This window comes from Theropithecus gelada, chromosome 9 (assembly GCF_003255815.1).
Source record: "Theropithecus gelada isolate Dixy chromosome 9, Tgel_1.0, whole genome shotgun sequence".
Classification (NCBI taxonomy): Eukaryota; Metazoa; Chordata; class Mammalia; order Primates; family Cercopithecidae; genus Theropithecus; species Theropithecus gelada.
In genome coordinates, this window is record NC_037677.1 from 88,180,809 (window position 1) to 88,194,907 (window position 14,099).

Here is a 14,099-nt window from a genome sequence, read left to right on the forward strand (position 1 = left end):
CTCCTGTGGAGTTTTATTATTTAACCTTTTATATCTATATCTAATATATCTACAATTGCTTTTGATGTACAGTGAGAGCACAGTAAAAATTCATTTTCATATGGATATCAAATTGTCCCAGCACCACTTATTGAAGACTTTCATTTCATTTCTATACTACAGTTTAATCTTTGTCATTAATCAGATAACATATATTGTGGGTTTGTTTCTGGATTTTCTATTCTCTTACATTGGTCTATTTGTCTATCCTCAGGCCCATGAGCTTTGTTATTTTAGCAATATAACAAGTCATGATATCTGGTAGTCTAAGTCCCCAGCCTTCTTCAGAATCGTCTTGACTGTTCTCAGTTCTTTGCATTTCTAGATGAATTTTAGGATAAATTTGTAAATTTCCACGGGAGGAACAAAAACAACTTCTGGGACTGTTACTAAAATTGAATTAACCAATAAATTCTTTTGGAAAAAAATTGATGTCTGGGTGGTTTTGTGATGGATTGATTTAGCTAGGCAATACTATATCTCCCAGAATTCTTTTCCCTGATGGTTTTCGGTTAGGGCAGACCATAGAAGGCCTTCCTTGCAAGAGATTTGGAGAGTAGAAGTAAAGCAGCAGCTATAATTTTTATGTTCATATGTCAGAGCATGCATTGTTATAGCTCATACACATTGTAGCTAATCTCTTGGCTCACCTTTGTTGATGTGGAAAAAACAGGTTGTAATTGCTCCAAATTACTCTGAATCCTCTTTCAACGCCTCCAACTCCTTGGCAAGTGGCACCAGTTTCTCCTGCTGGACACCCACATCACCAAGGCTGGAGGCAATGAGACTTAAGTTGATCCAGGTTCTGCCTCTGTTCTACCCCCTGATATCCTTCTTTCCTTCTCAACTGTCTGTCATACAGATTTCAAGGTAGCATTGGACACACAGACAGCCTTATAGAGGCTGTTTTATCAGCTCCTATATTATGCAAGGTTAAATTCCTATAACAAATCATAGATACATATGCATGTGTTTATATTTATGTATATACATATAGTGTGTGTGCACATGTGCATGTATGTGTGTACAGTCATGACTTGCTTAATGATGACGATACATTCTAAGAAATGTGTCATTAAGCAATTTCATCATTGTAAAAATATCATAGAGTGTACTTACACAAACCTAGATGGTACATCCTACTCCACAGCTAGGTTATATGGTATGGCCTATTGCTCCCAGGCTACAAAGTTGTACAATATGTTACTGTACTGAACACTGCAGGCAATTGGTAACACAATGGTATTTGTGTATCTAAACATATTTAAAGAGCATATGCTTGTTCTATGCTATTACCACTGCTACAGCATCACTAGGCAACATAAAGTTTTCAGCTCCATTATAACATTATGGGACCACCATTGTATATGCAGTCTGTCATTAACCAAAACTTTGTTATGAGATGCATAAGTGTATTTATTTATCTTATCTTAGTAGTTCTGCCTCTCTGATTGAAACCTGACTGATACAAACATCTTTACAATATTGGGTCTTCCAATTCATGAACATGGTATATCCCTCTACTAATCTGGTCATCTTTAATTTCTCTCAATAATAATTTGTAATTTTTTGGTGTGATCTTGCCCAAGTTTTATTATATTTATTCCTAGTTATTTGATGGTTTTGATGCAATTGTACATTTTATCTTTTTAATTTCCCTTGCAAATGTTCGTTGCTGGTATATAAAATACAAATTACTTTTTTTATTTTGATCATGTATCTTACAGCCTTGCTTAAAGTCAGTTATTAATTTTAATAGCTCATTAACTCTTTTGATTTTCTACATACACATTCATGTCATCTGAGCTGATGTGAGCTTCCTTCTTCCTTTTCTTGCCTTTTTGGACTGGATATGGCCTCCAATAAAATGTTGAGTAGAAATGGTGATAGAAGAGAAACTTGTCTCATTGCCCATCTCAAAGGGATGTCTTTAAATAGTTTACTCTTCAGTATTATATTTTCTTTAGGTTTTTCTGTAAATACTGCTTATCAGATAAAAGAAATTATTTCCATTCTTAGTTTGCAAAGAGTTTTTATCACAACTGTTCTTTGCATTATCAAATGCTTTTTCTGTATCCAATAAGTAAGTCATATGATTTTTCCATTTTTTCTGTTAATGTGATGAGTTACACTGATTAATTTTCAAATGTCAAACCAACCTCAACAAAAGCCAATTTGGTCATGATTATTGTCTTTTTATATATTGATAAATTCAATTTGCTAACATTTTGTTTAGAATTCTTCCATTTCTGGTTTTGAAAGAGATTGGCCTATAATTTTCATTTCTTAAGTGTCATTTTCAAACTTTGGTCCTAAGGTAATGCTGGCCTCTTAAAATTAGTTAGAAGTATTTTACCATTTTATACTCTCTGAGGAAGTTCTGTAAGATTAGTGTTACCTCTTCCTTAAATTTGAGTCTATACAATATTGGCAGGTTGTGTTTAATACATCTTTTTATATTTTTCATGCCCACAAAATCTGTAGAAATGTCCCTTTTTCATTTCTGATGTTGGAATTATGTGCTTGCTTGCTCTCATTTGCTCATGCTATCTCCCTCTTTCTCTCTTTTCCTTTGATTTATTTGCTAGAGGCCTGTCAAATTTATTATTATTTTCCAAGATCCCACTTTTGGTTGTGTTGGTTCTCTCCATTGTGCACTTGTTTTCTACTTAATTAATTTCTTTTCTTACATTTATTATTTACTTCCTTCTACTTTTGTAGGTTTATTTTGCTGGATTTTTTCTAGTTTTTTAAGATAAATATTTAGAGTCTTCATTTCAACCTTACTTATTTTCTTTTTCTTTTCTTTTCTTTTTTTTTTTTTTTTTTTTTGAGATGGAGTCTCCCTCTGTCGCCCAGGCTGGAGGGCAGTGGTGCGATCTCGGCTCACTGCAAGCTCTGCTTCCCAGGTTCACGCCATTCTTCTGCCTCAGCCTCCTTAGTAGCTGGGACTACAGGTGCCCGCCACCACGCCCGGCTAATTTTTTTGTATTTTTTAGTGGAGACGGCGTTTCACCATATTAGCTAGGATGGTCTCAATCTCCTGACCTCGTGATCTGCCCGCTTCGGCCTCCCAAAGAGCTGGGATTACAGGCGTGAGCCACCACGTCCGGCCAACCTTCCTTATTTTCTAATAGCATGCATTTTAAAGCTGTAAAATCATCTATAAGCACAGCTTTAGTAGAAGCTATGGGTTTTAATGTTATATTTTCATTATTATTCAATTCAAAATACTATCTAGTTTCCATTGCAAGTTCTTATTTGAGCTCTAATGTATTTAGAATTACATTGCCTAATTTGATAACAGTTGAGGGTTTTCCAGTTAACTGTCATTGATATCTAGCTGGATTTCACTGTTTCAGAGAACACAATCTGTATGGTTTTAAATCTTTGAAAACCTTATGTATACTTTATGGCTCAGCATGTGGTCAATTTTAATAAATGTGCCATGTACGCTTGAATTGAATGACTATTCTGTTGTTGATGGCTGTAATGTTCTATATGTGTGTTAGGTTAAATTTTGTTAATCATATTGTTCAGATATTCTATATACTTGCTAATATTTTGTCCCTTGTTCTACCAGCTTTTGAGAAAGCTATGTGAAAGCATCCCACTGTGACTGTGGATTTTCCTATTTCTCCTGGTTCTGTAAGATTTTTGCTTCATATACTTTGAAACCATTTTTGGGATGTATATAGGTATAAAATTGTTATCTCTTTCTAAAGGATTCACCCTGTCTTACTCAGTTTGGGCAGCTATAACAAAATACCATAGACTGAATGACTTAAACATTCAACATTTATTTCTCACAGCTTTGGATGCTAGGAGATCCAAGATCAAGGCACCAGCACATTCATTGTCTGTGAAGGCCTTCTTTCTTGTTTGCATATGGCTACTTTTTTTTTTTTAATCCTCACATGGCAGAGACAGAGATCATCTCTGTCATGTCTCTTATTATAAGTGCACTAATCCCATCATGAGACTCCACTCTCCAACCTCATGAACTACCTCCCAAAGGCCCCACTTCCATATGCCATCACAATGGGGATTAGGGCTTTGATAGAGGAATTTGAGGGGGTAATGGAAACATCCAATCTATAGCACATCTGTTCAAAATCATTAAATGTTTCTCTATTTCTGGTAATATTTCCTGCCTTATAATGTTTTTGTTTATATTGATATAGCTACATTCATTTTCTTTCAACTAGAATTTGCATGATATACTTTTTAATCCATTTACTTTAAACTGTCTATGTTCTTATATCAAGCTATGTTTCTTACAAGCAGCTATAGCAGAGTTTTGTTTTCTATCCAATTTCTGACACTTTTAATTGGAATGTTCAGTACATTTACATTTAATACAATATAATAAATATACATCACTACTATGTTTACATTTTATTACTTGTTATATCTCTCACCCAACTGAGTTTTTTTCTCTCATTTCTTACTTTATTTTGGATTTAATTAAATAATGCAATATTATTATATTTTTCCATCTATTAATTACTTATACTTTTTTAGTAGTTCTTTTGGTGATTAGCCTAAAGATTGCAATTTATTACAGTCTATATTAGTTTCCTAGGGCTGTCATAACAAATTACCTCAAACTAAGTGGCTTATAACAACAAAAATGTTATAGTTCTGGAGACTAGAAATCCAAATTCAAGATGTGAGCAGGTTTAGTTCCTTCTGAGGGCTCTGAGAAACAGCCTGTTCCATGCTTCTCTCCTAGCTTCTGATGACAGCCAGCAATCTTTGGCATTCCTTGGTGTGATAGTTAATAATGTCAACTTGATTGGATTAAAGGATGCAAAATAATGCTCCTGGTGTGTCTGTGAGGGTGTTGCCAAAGGAGATTAACATTTGAGTCCGTGAACTGGGAAAGGCAGACCCACCCTTAATCTGGGCAGGCACAATCTAATCAGCTGCCACTGTGGCCAGAATAAAAAGCAGGCAGAAGAATGTGGAGAGATTAGACTGGCTTAGCCTCCCAGCCTACATCTTTCTCCTGTGCTGGATGCTTCCTGCCCTTCAACATCAAGTTCCAGGTTCTTGAGCTTTGGAACTCAGACTGGCTTCCTTTCTCCCCAGCTTGCAGATGGCCTATTGTGGGACCTTGCGATCATGTGAGTTGATACTCCTTAATATACTCCTTTTTTATATACACATCTATCCTATTAGTTTTGTCCCACTAGAGAATCCTGACTAATATACTTGACTTGTAGGTGTATCACTCCAATCTAATCCCTGCCTCCATCTTCCCATGGTATTCTCTCTGTGTCTCTTGTCCTCACATGCGTATTTTCTACTCTATGGTGTCATTCTACTCCAGTATACCCTCATCTCTACTTTAATTACGTTGGAAATGACCCTGTTTCCAAATAAGGTCACATTCTGAAGTACTGGGGTTAGGACTTCAACATACCTTTTGGGGAGGACACAATGTAACCATAACACAGCCTAAAATGTATTTTTTTTTTTTTTTTTACCACTTCCCTGACAATACTAGTACTTTAGAACACTTTAACTCCATTAACCATTTCTTATCTTTTGTTTTGCTGTTATTGTATATTCAATTTTATATATTTTACATTTTTTTAAATTTTTCCTTTTGTTTTTGTTTTTTTGAAACAGTGTCTTGCTCTGTTGCCCAGGCTGCTGGAATGCAGTGGCATGATCATGAATCACTGCAGTCTCAAACTCCTGGGCTCAAGTGATCCTTCCATCTCAGCCTCCTGAGTAGCTAGAACTACAGGCATACACTACCATGCCCAATTAATTTTTGTAGAGATGGGTCTCACTATGTTGCCCGGGCTGGTTTTGAACTGGCCTAGAGAGATCATCTCACCTCAGCCTCCCAACGTGCTGGGATTACAAGCATAAGCCACCAGACCTGGCGAAATTCTGTATGTTTTAAATTTTAAACAGCATTACTGTTGTTGCTTTATACAGTCAAAATCCATTCATATATACCCATATATTAAGCTCTTTCATTACTCTTTTTTTTTTTTTTTTTTTTTTTTTTTTGCACTTTCTTTTTCCATCTCAGAACATTTGCTTTCCCAGTTTTTCCTAGTCTGCTGGGACTCCGGTTACATGTATGTCAGACCTGTTCATTATGTCCCATTTGTCTCTGGTGAAATTCTTTTTTTTTTTTTCTTAATCTATTTTCTCCATATTTTTCTCTATTTTCTTGAATACATTTATTATAGTTATATTAAAATATTTGTTGACAGCTATAATTCTGGATCACCTGTCTTATTTCTCTTCCCCTCTTTCTTGCTCTCTCTCTGTCTCTCTCTCTTTCTCTGTCATTTTGTCCTATTTCTTGGTATGCCTGATACTTTTTGATTGACAGTCAGATACTCTCTTGAAAAATTACAGAAGTTCTGGACAATGAAGGAATCTCCAGAGAGGGCTCACCCTTTCCTCTGCTAGTAGGTAGAGTTAGAACCAGCCACTTCAATTCAATCAGGGACTGAGCTAACTCAAAGTTAGGCTGCAGTTTTACTAAGGCTTTTTCTACCTCTTTTTTTATTTTTATTTTTCATTTATTTATTTATTTTAGAGACACTCTGTTGCCCAGGCTGGAGTGCAGTGGCACAATCCTAGCTCACTGAAGGCTCAGACTCCTGAGCTCAAGCAATTCTCCCATCTCAGGTTCCCAAGTGGCTAGGACTACAGGTGCATGCCACCATGTCCAGCTGATTTTTTTTAATACATATTTTGTAGAGACAGGGACTCACTTCATTGCCCAGACTCATCTCAAACTCCTGGCCTCAAGCACCTCAGCCTTCCAAATTGCTGGAATTACAGGTGTAAGCCACTGCACACAGCCTCTTTCTACCTTTGTATTACTACCACTCTAGAGTACAGCTGCTTAAGTTCCAACTAAAACCCTGGGACTTCTCCAGGTTCCAGCCTCCATGTCATGTTCTGAATTCTAATCCTTGACCCTCAGCAGTGTGGAACAGCCAGAAACTCCACTCTGCTTTGCCTGGCTTCTTAGGTTCCTGAATTTTATAGCTTCAGAATTCAGCAAAATGGAAAAAAACAAACAAACAAAACAAAACCACCTGGCTGGGCATGGTGGCTCAATCCTGTAATCCCAGCACAAAGTGTGAAGATTTCTTGAACTCAGGAGTTTGAGACCAGCCTGGGCAACGTAAGGAGACCCCATCTCTACAAAAAATAATAATGATATTAAAACAATTATTCAGGCATGGTGACATGTGCCTGTAGTACCAGCTACTCAGGAGGCTGAATTGGGAGGATCGCTTGAGTCCAGAGATTGAGGCTGCAGTGAGCTGTGATTGTGTCAATGCACTCCAACCCGGGCAACAGGGAAACCCTGTCTCCAAAAAAAAAAAAAAAATGGTCAATTGCTGAGCCCAGTTTTCTGTCCCTCCAGTCTACAATATGCATTTCTTCACACCCACAGGATTGACAAATGCTCTGATGGCTACTATGCCTTCCAGCAAAAGCCCTTTCCCCAGGCCCTTTACTGGGTTTTCAGCTACATTCCTTCAGCCCAGAATTGTGAAACTCCCCATGGGAAAACATTGCTGCAGAATGTCCTTTCAGCTCTCCATGGTTCTCACCTCTCCAGAATCTTGACCTCTCAAGTTCTACATTTCCTTAGCACCTTCCCAACATCCATAAAGAGCTTTTGGTTTTTTTAAATCCAATTTTTATACTTTTTCTTAAAGGGTGCATTTTTCTGTGGTAAGTTACTCTGCCTGGCTAAAAGTAGAAGTTCTAACCACAGAGTTTTAGATCTTCCCTTTCAATGAAGCTATTGATTATGTTCAGGAAGTTAGACTACTAAATAAGAGAGTTTCTCGTTTTTTTCATCAGGTATACTCTGGACTTTAAATCCAAACTGTATAGTAATTAGTGTGCCCTATGGGAAAACATGAATTTAAATTAACAAGAGAATATGTCATTGGATATTATCAAGAAATGAATGAGAAAAATAAATATGCAAAATAAAAAACAAAACATACAATTAATAAAACACATTGAAAACAAATTTTATTCAAGATTGAAGCAAAAATGTTAAATTTATTTTATGTTGGTATAGACAACTTAATCAAACTATAAAATAAAAGTAGAATTCTTTCCAAAAGTGGTATAGCTCAGTGAATTACTAGCAGAGGCTTTTTTTTAACCTCAGATGTACAGAATTGAGTTGATAATATTAATTTCTTAGCAAGCTATCATCATTTATCCACGTTAAACCCCACTTTTTAAATTTTTAATGTAATTATTAGCTTTTTCCTTTATCTCAAATCCCTAGTTCTCAATTCAATTTCTTTTCTGTATCCCCTCAAAAGCTTTATCTTTTATGTATTGTAATTGATACATAATCATTATACATATTTATGGGGTACGTAGTGATTGTTTGTTTGTTTTTGAGACAAGGTCTGGCTCTATCCCCCAGGCTGGAGTGCAGTGGCATGATCTTGGCCCACTGTAACCTCTGTCTCCCAGGCTCAAGCCATCCTCCTACCTCAGCCTCTGGAGTAGCTGGGACTACATGCACGTGCCACCACACCTGGCTAATTTTTGCAGTTTTAACAGAGATGAGGTTTCACCGTGTTGTCCAGGCTGGTCTCGAACTCCTGGGCCCAAGTGATGTTTTGATACATACAAAGTATAGTGATCAGATCAGGGTAATTAGCATATCCATCATTTCAAACATTTATCATTTCTTTGTGCTGGGAACATTCAAGATCCTTCTTCTAGATATTTGAAACTATGTAATACATTATCATTAACTATAGTCATCCTACAGTACTATAGAACATTAGAACTTTTTCCTCTTATCTAGCTGGTTTTATAGTTTTGGTCTCACATTTAGGTCTTTGTCATGCCAGACCCTTATTGACTTCAGTCAATAAAGGCTGAAGAAGAGGCCCAGAGCCAGTGACCAAGACATAGGGCTTATCCAGAAGCCTTATATGCAGGGCAGTCTGGTGGCAACGGACTGGGCAGGAGAACCACAACTGCTTATAAAAAGCATGCAGTTGGTCGGGCGCGGTGGCTCACGCCTGTAATCCCTACTCTTTGGGAGGCCGAGACGGGCGGATCACAAGGTCAGGAGATCGAGACCATCCTGGCTAACACGGTGAAACCCCATTTCTACTAAAAATACAAAAAAATTTAACCAGGTGTAGTGGCGGGTGCCTGTAGTCCCAGCTACTCGGGAGGCTCAGGCAGGAGAATGGCGTGAACCCGGCAGGTGGAGCTTGCAGTGAGCAGAGATGGCGCCACTGCACTCCAGCCTGGGTGACTGACCAAGACTCCGTCTCAAAAAAAAAAAAAAAAAAAAAAAACAAGCAGTTTATATAGCATTTTCACGTAGCACCCTTCCCCTAGCAACCTCCACCTGGCAACCTTCATTTAACCCAAAACAAAGTACCTTGGTCCCCTTTGCTACCTGAATTCCACAGGATATCCCAGAGGGTTCAGATGTTCTTCGCAGATAAGGAATGAATCTGTGGGTTGGTTGTTCCCAGGTTCCTTAGCTCAGAAGTCTGAACATACATTCTTAAACCATAGGGTCATTCTCAAGGTATGGTTAAGTTATTGCTGCCAGGTGTACCTGCCATACAGTCTTTGATCCATTTGAGTTGATTTTTGTATAGAGTGAGTGGGGAGAGAGAGATAAACATCTAGGTCCAGGAAACTTGTCCATAATGAAACTATGGCAGGGGCCAGGAAGGAAGATTGTAAACAAGTAATATTATCTTCTGCATTATTATTATTATTATTTACAAAATTTCATACACCCATGGGTCTATTTGAGTTTTAAATTCTGTTCCAGGATTGGGCGCAGTGGCTCATGCCTGTAATCCCACCACTTTGGGAGAACAAGGCAGGAGGATAGCTTGAGCTAAGCAGTTCGAGACTAGCCTGGGCAACACAGTGAGACCTCATCTCCACAAAAAATTAAGACAGGCATGGTGGCATGTGCCTGTAGTCCCAGCTACTTGGGAGGCTGAAGTGGGAGACCACTTGAGCCTAGGAGGTTGAGGCTGCAGTGAGCCAAGTTCCCATCACTGCACTCAAGCCTGAGCCACAGAGTGAGACTCTGTCTCAAAAAAATAAATAAGTAAATTATGTTCCAATGGTCTAGTTTCCTGTTCCCCTGACAAAAACATAAGTTTTTATTACTATAACTCCATAATATACTTTCATATCTTGTAGATTAGGCTCCTTTCTCTGCCCTTTTTTATAAAATTGACTTTCTTAATTTTTACTCCTTATTCTATATAAATATTAGAAAAAGTTTGATTTCCTCAAAAATTCTAAAATTTTAACTAGAATTGCTTTTTTTTTTTTTTGAGACGGAGTCTTGCTCTGTCACCCAGGCTGGAGTGCAGTGGCCAGATCTCAGCTCACTGCAAGCTCCGCCTCCCGGGTTCACGCCATTCTCCTGCCTCAGCCTCCCGAGTTGAACTAGAATTGCTTTTATCGATTAGTCAGGGGAGGACTGACATATCCACACAGTGATTTAAGACAATAAGAGACCATCTTACACTTACTATGTTATTAAATAATACTAAGTGCAGGTAGGGATGCTAGAAAACTGTTTATGGTTGGATGGAATGGTGCTGCCATTTTGGAGAACAGTATGGCAGTATTTAATAATATTAAATACGTGTAAATGTTATGATGTAGCACTTCCTCTAATGAGTTTTTTCCCCAAAGAACAGTTGTAGAGATATATGAGAAGACATACACAAGATATTCATTGCAGTTGTTTGTGGTAACTAAGAGTTGGAGAAAACATACATGTCCTTTTATAAAGTAATGGATAAGGAAACCATATAAGCACGTGATTGAATGTAATGCAATGATCAGAAGCTGCCATTGAGAAAGGCATGGTGGCAAGAAAGCAAAAATGAATCAGGTTTTAGAATTGCATTTATTAAATAATTTAGGTGTGGTTAAGACATATGGAATTGACTAGAAGCAAATTGATCAGAACTCTATTAAGTTTTTGAAGGAATTATTTTGCCAAAAACAAAAACTAACAAATGGAGTCAACAACAGAATCTGGACTAAAAATAAATTTTTTGACTATTCTAGTCTTAAAATAAACTTCATCTAATCCTAGCACTTTGGGAGGCTGAGGTAGAAGGATTGCTTGAGGCCAAGAGTTCAAGACCAACCTGGTCAACATAGTGAGACCCTGTCACAGAAAACAAACAACAACAAAAAAAAAAAACACAGGCCAGGAATGGTGGCTCACATCTGTAATCCCAGCACTTTGGGAGGCCGAGGCGGGTGGATCACTTGAGGCCAGGAGTTTGAGACCAGCCTGGCCAACATAGCAAAACCCCATCTCTACTAAAAACACAAAAATTAGCTGGGCGTGGTGGCACATGCCTTTAAACCCAGCTACTTGGGAGGCTGAGGTACAAAATCCGGTTGAGCCCCGGAGGCGGAGGTTGCAGTGAGCCGAGATCACGCCACTGCACTCCAGCCTAGGCGACAGAGGGAAACTCAAAAAAACAAAACAAAGCAAAAAAAATAAGGTTCTGAAATTTGCACAGCTGAAAGCAGGCTGAGAAAGCTGTGCAGTCTCCAAGGACATATTCTTCAACAACCTCTTCAGGTATGCCATGAAAAATAGACAACAAAGAACATCCAACAGGAAAAACCCAAGAACCATGAAAAACAGTGGACAAGGGAATGCCTCAAAGGGAGTAGAACCCAGCTCTAATTACAAATTACCCCATACCCCAGGTAAGAGAAATTCACAATGCATGCCTCAGAGGATTTTATCATTGTAATGAACCAGCGAGTACTATGTGTCTCCCATTATTTTTATTTTCAAGTTAAAAATTCTTAATTGTAGCCATTTAGCCCTGTCCCTAATGAATGTATTAGGTATGTGGGAATAGGAATGAGAATAGGTGCAAATAATTTATCTCTTTAGTTCATGGGTGGCTTGACCACAAGAAGTCACTTCTATGATTGAAAGAACTGTGTGCCACTAGGAAATCCCAGAACTTGAATTGGATGCACTGACTGAATGATACTTTGAGCAGTCTCTCTTAAGGTAGGGTATATCTTATGGGTGGGAAGAAGAGTAAAACAGATGCCATTTACTAGAAGAGTGAACTATGGCAGAAATTGGCCAGACATTCAGCAAACCTATTTTTTTTTTTCCCCTAGTCACTCAGCTAGACCATATTTCCCAGACTCCCTTTTGGTGAGGTGCAATTATATGACTTTCAGCCTATGGAATGTGGAAAGAGTGATGATTATACACCACTCTCAGGCTTGGCTTGTAAAAATCCCCCAATCATTGCTTCACTTTCTTTCCTCACAGTTGGCTGGATAGTGACACTTAAAACCACAGCAAAAGATGGCAGAGCTTCCACCAGCCTAGGTTCCTGAATCACTGCATGGAGCGCACCCCAGTCCCTGCTGACAGTTGGACTTCATGTGAGTGGGAAATTGTTATTATGTTAGGCCACTGATATTTTAGGAGTTATAGCAGTTCACTTAATACATTAATACACTTTAAACCAGAAATACCAGTTTTTAAAAGCTTTTCACCTAGAGGGAACATGTACAAACATTGGTTATGGTAGTTGGGGTTAACTTTGGTATTCACCACTTAAAAAGATAGGTAAATATAAAAACACCCCAGAGCCTAGGAAAAAAACAAAAACAAAACAAAACAAAAAGATAGGTAAATAAAAATGAAGCATCTGGAAGCAACGTACTAGATGAATGTACAATGAGATGGATAAACCTCAAGAACATAGTGTTGATCAAAAAAAGGAATGACCAGAATTATAGATAGCAGTAGTACAATATAATTGATGTAATTTTGAAAGAAAATGGGGGAAAAACTCACACAATACCACTGATATAAATTTAAACACATAAATACATGAAATAGTATTATATATTTTTCAAAGATACACACATATCCAAGGATATATACCAAACATGTCAGGGAAGCAGAATGGGTCTGGGAGTCAATTGAATGGGAAAAAAAGAAAAGAAAGGGAATATTGCAGAAACAATGATTGACTCAATTTTCTGTATCTACATGTGATAGATGCTACAATATGCCACCCAGATTTCTTCCCCAGGAATGGAAGGTTTGTTCCCCCAGCTGCTAAAGTGCTGCAGGAAGGCAGTCCTCAACTCTCAGTCCTCTTTGGGGATTGCTATGGCAAAAGAAAACTGGAGGTCCCAGATGATACCTCCTTCTAAGAGTAGCTCATATACAATGATTGAGAGGTGCTTGTTCTTGCTTGAACTGGGGACAATTTTGAAGGGCCATCCCAGATCCAGAGCTTGTCATCAGGTTGATTGATTGATTACACTTCAACTTCTCCCTCTACCCAATTCTGCTTTCTTTCCTTCCCTTCCACAAGTGCTGATCCCAAGACCACTCCCTAATAAATGGCCTGCATACTAGTCTCCATCTCTTCTTCAACTGTATCTCCACCTCTTCTTCCTGAAGCATCATGCTGTGACACAAACGTTAATGTATGTTCGTGTATCTTAACCTTTGTTACTATATATTTCCCTTCTGCTCACCTCTATTTTTCAAGTTTATAGCAACATTTTGTGAAAATAAATAAATATGAAAGTTTTTACAAAATATCATGAGAATGTATTTTGAGAATAATATCAGCTTTAGCAATAACAAAACATGCTAGAATTTGTGCCATGAACATAAAATAGCTAAAAGTACCCCTAGCCATTGAAAAGAAAAGATATCATCCTCATTTATCAAGAAAACTTAAAGGAATACAAATGATGAAAAAATAAATAGGCATGTAATCAGTTCCCATTAGGTAGAAAGTTAAATGCCAAACCAAAGCTTCCTCACTAAATCAGTTGTGCAGTTGTGTTATTTCCAAACTCCTACAACATCACACATGAATAGAAGTCACTTAGAAACCTCTCTAATTCCCTTAATACTTGCTCATTTAATTCACCTGCCTAGACTGTTGTTCTCTTGTGAGCTTTTGATGAGCTTTCAATCTTACGGGTTCCTATGTTTGACAAGTGTATCC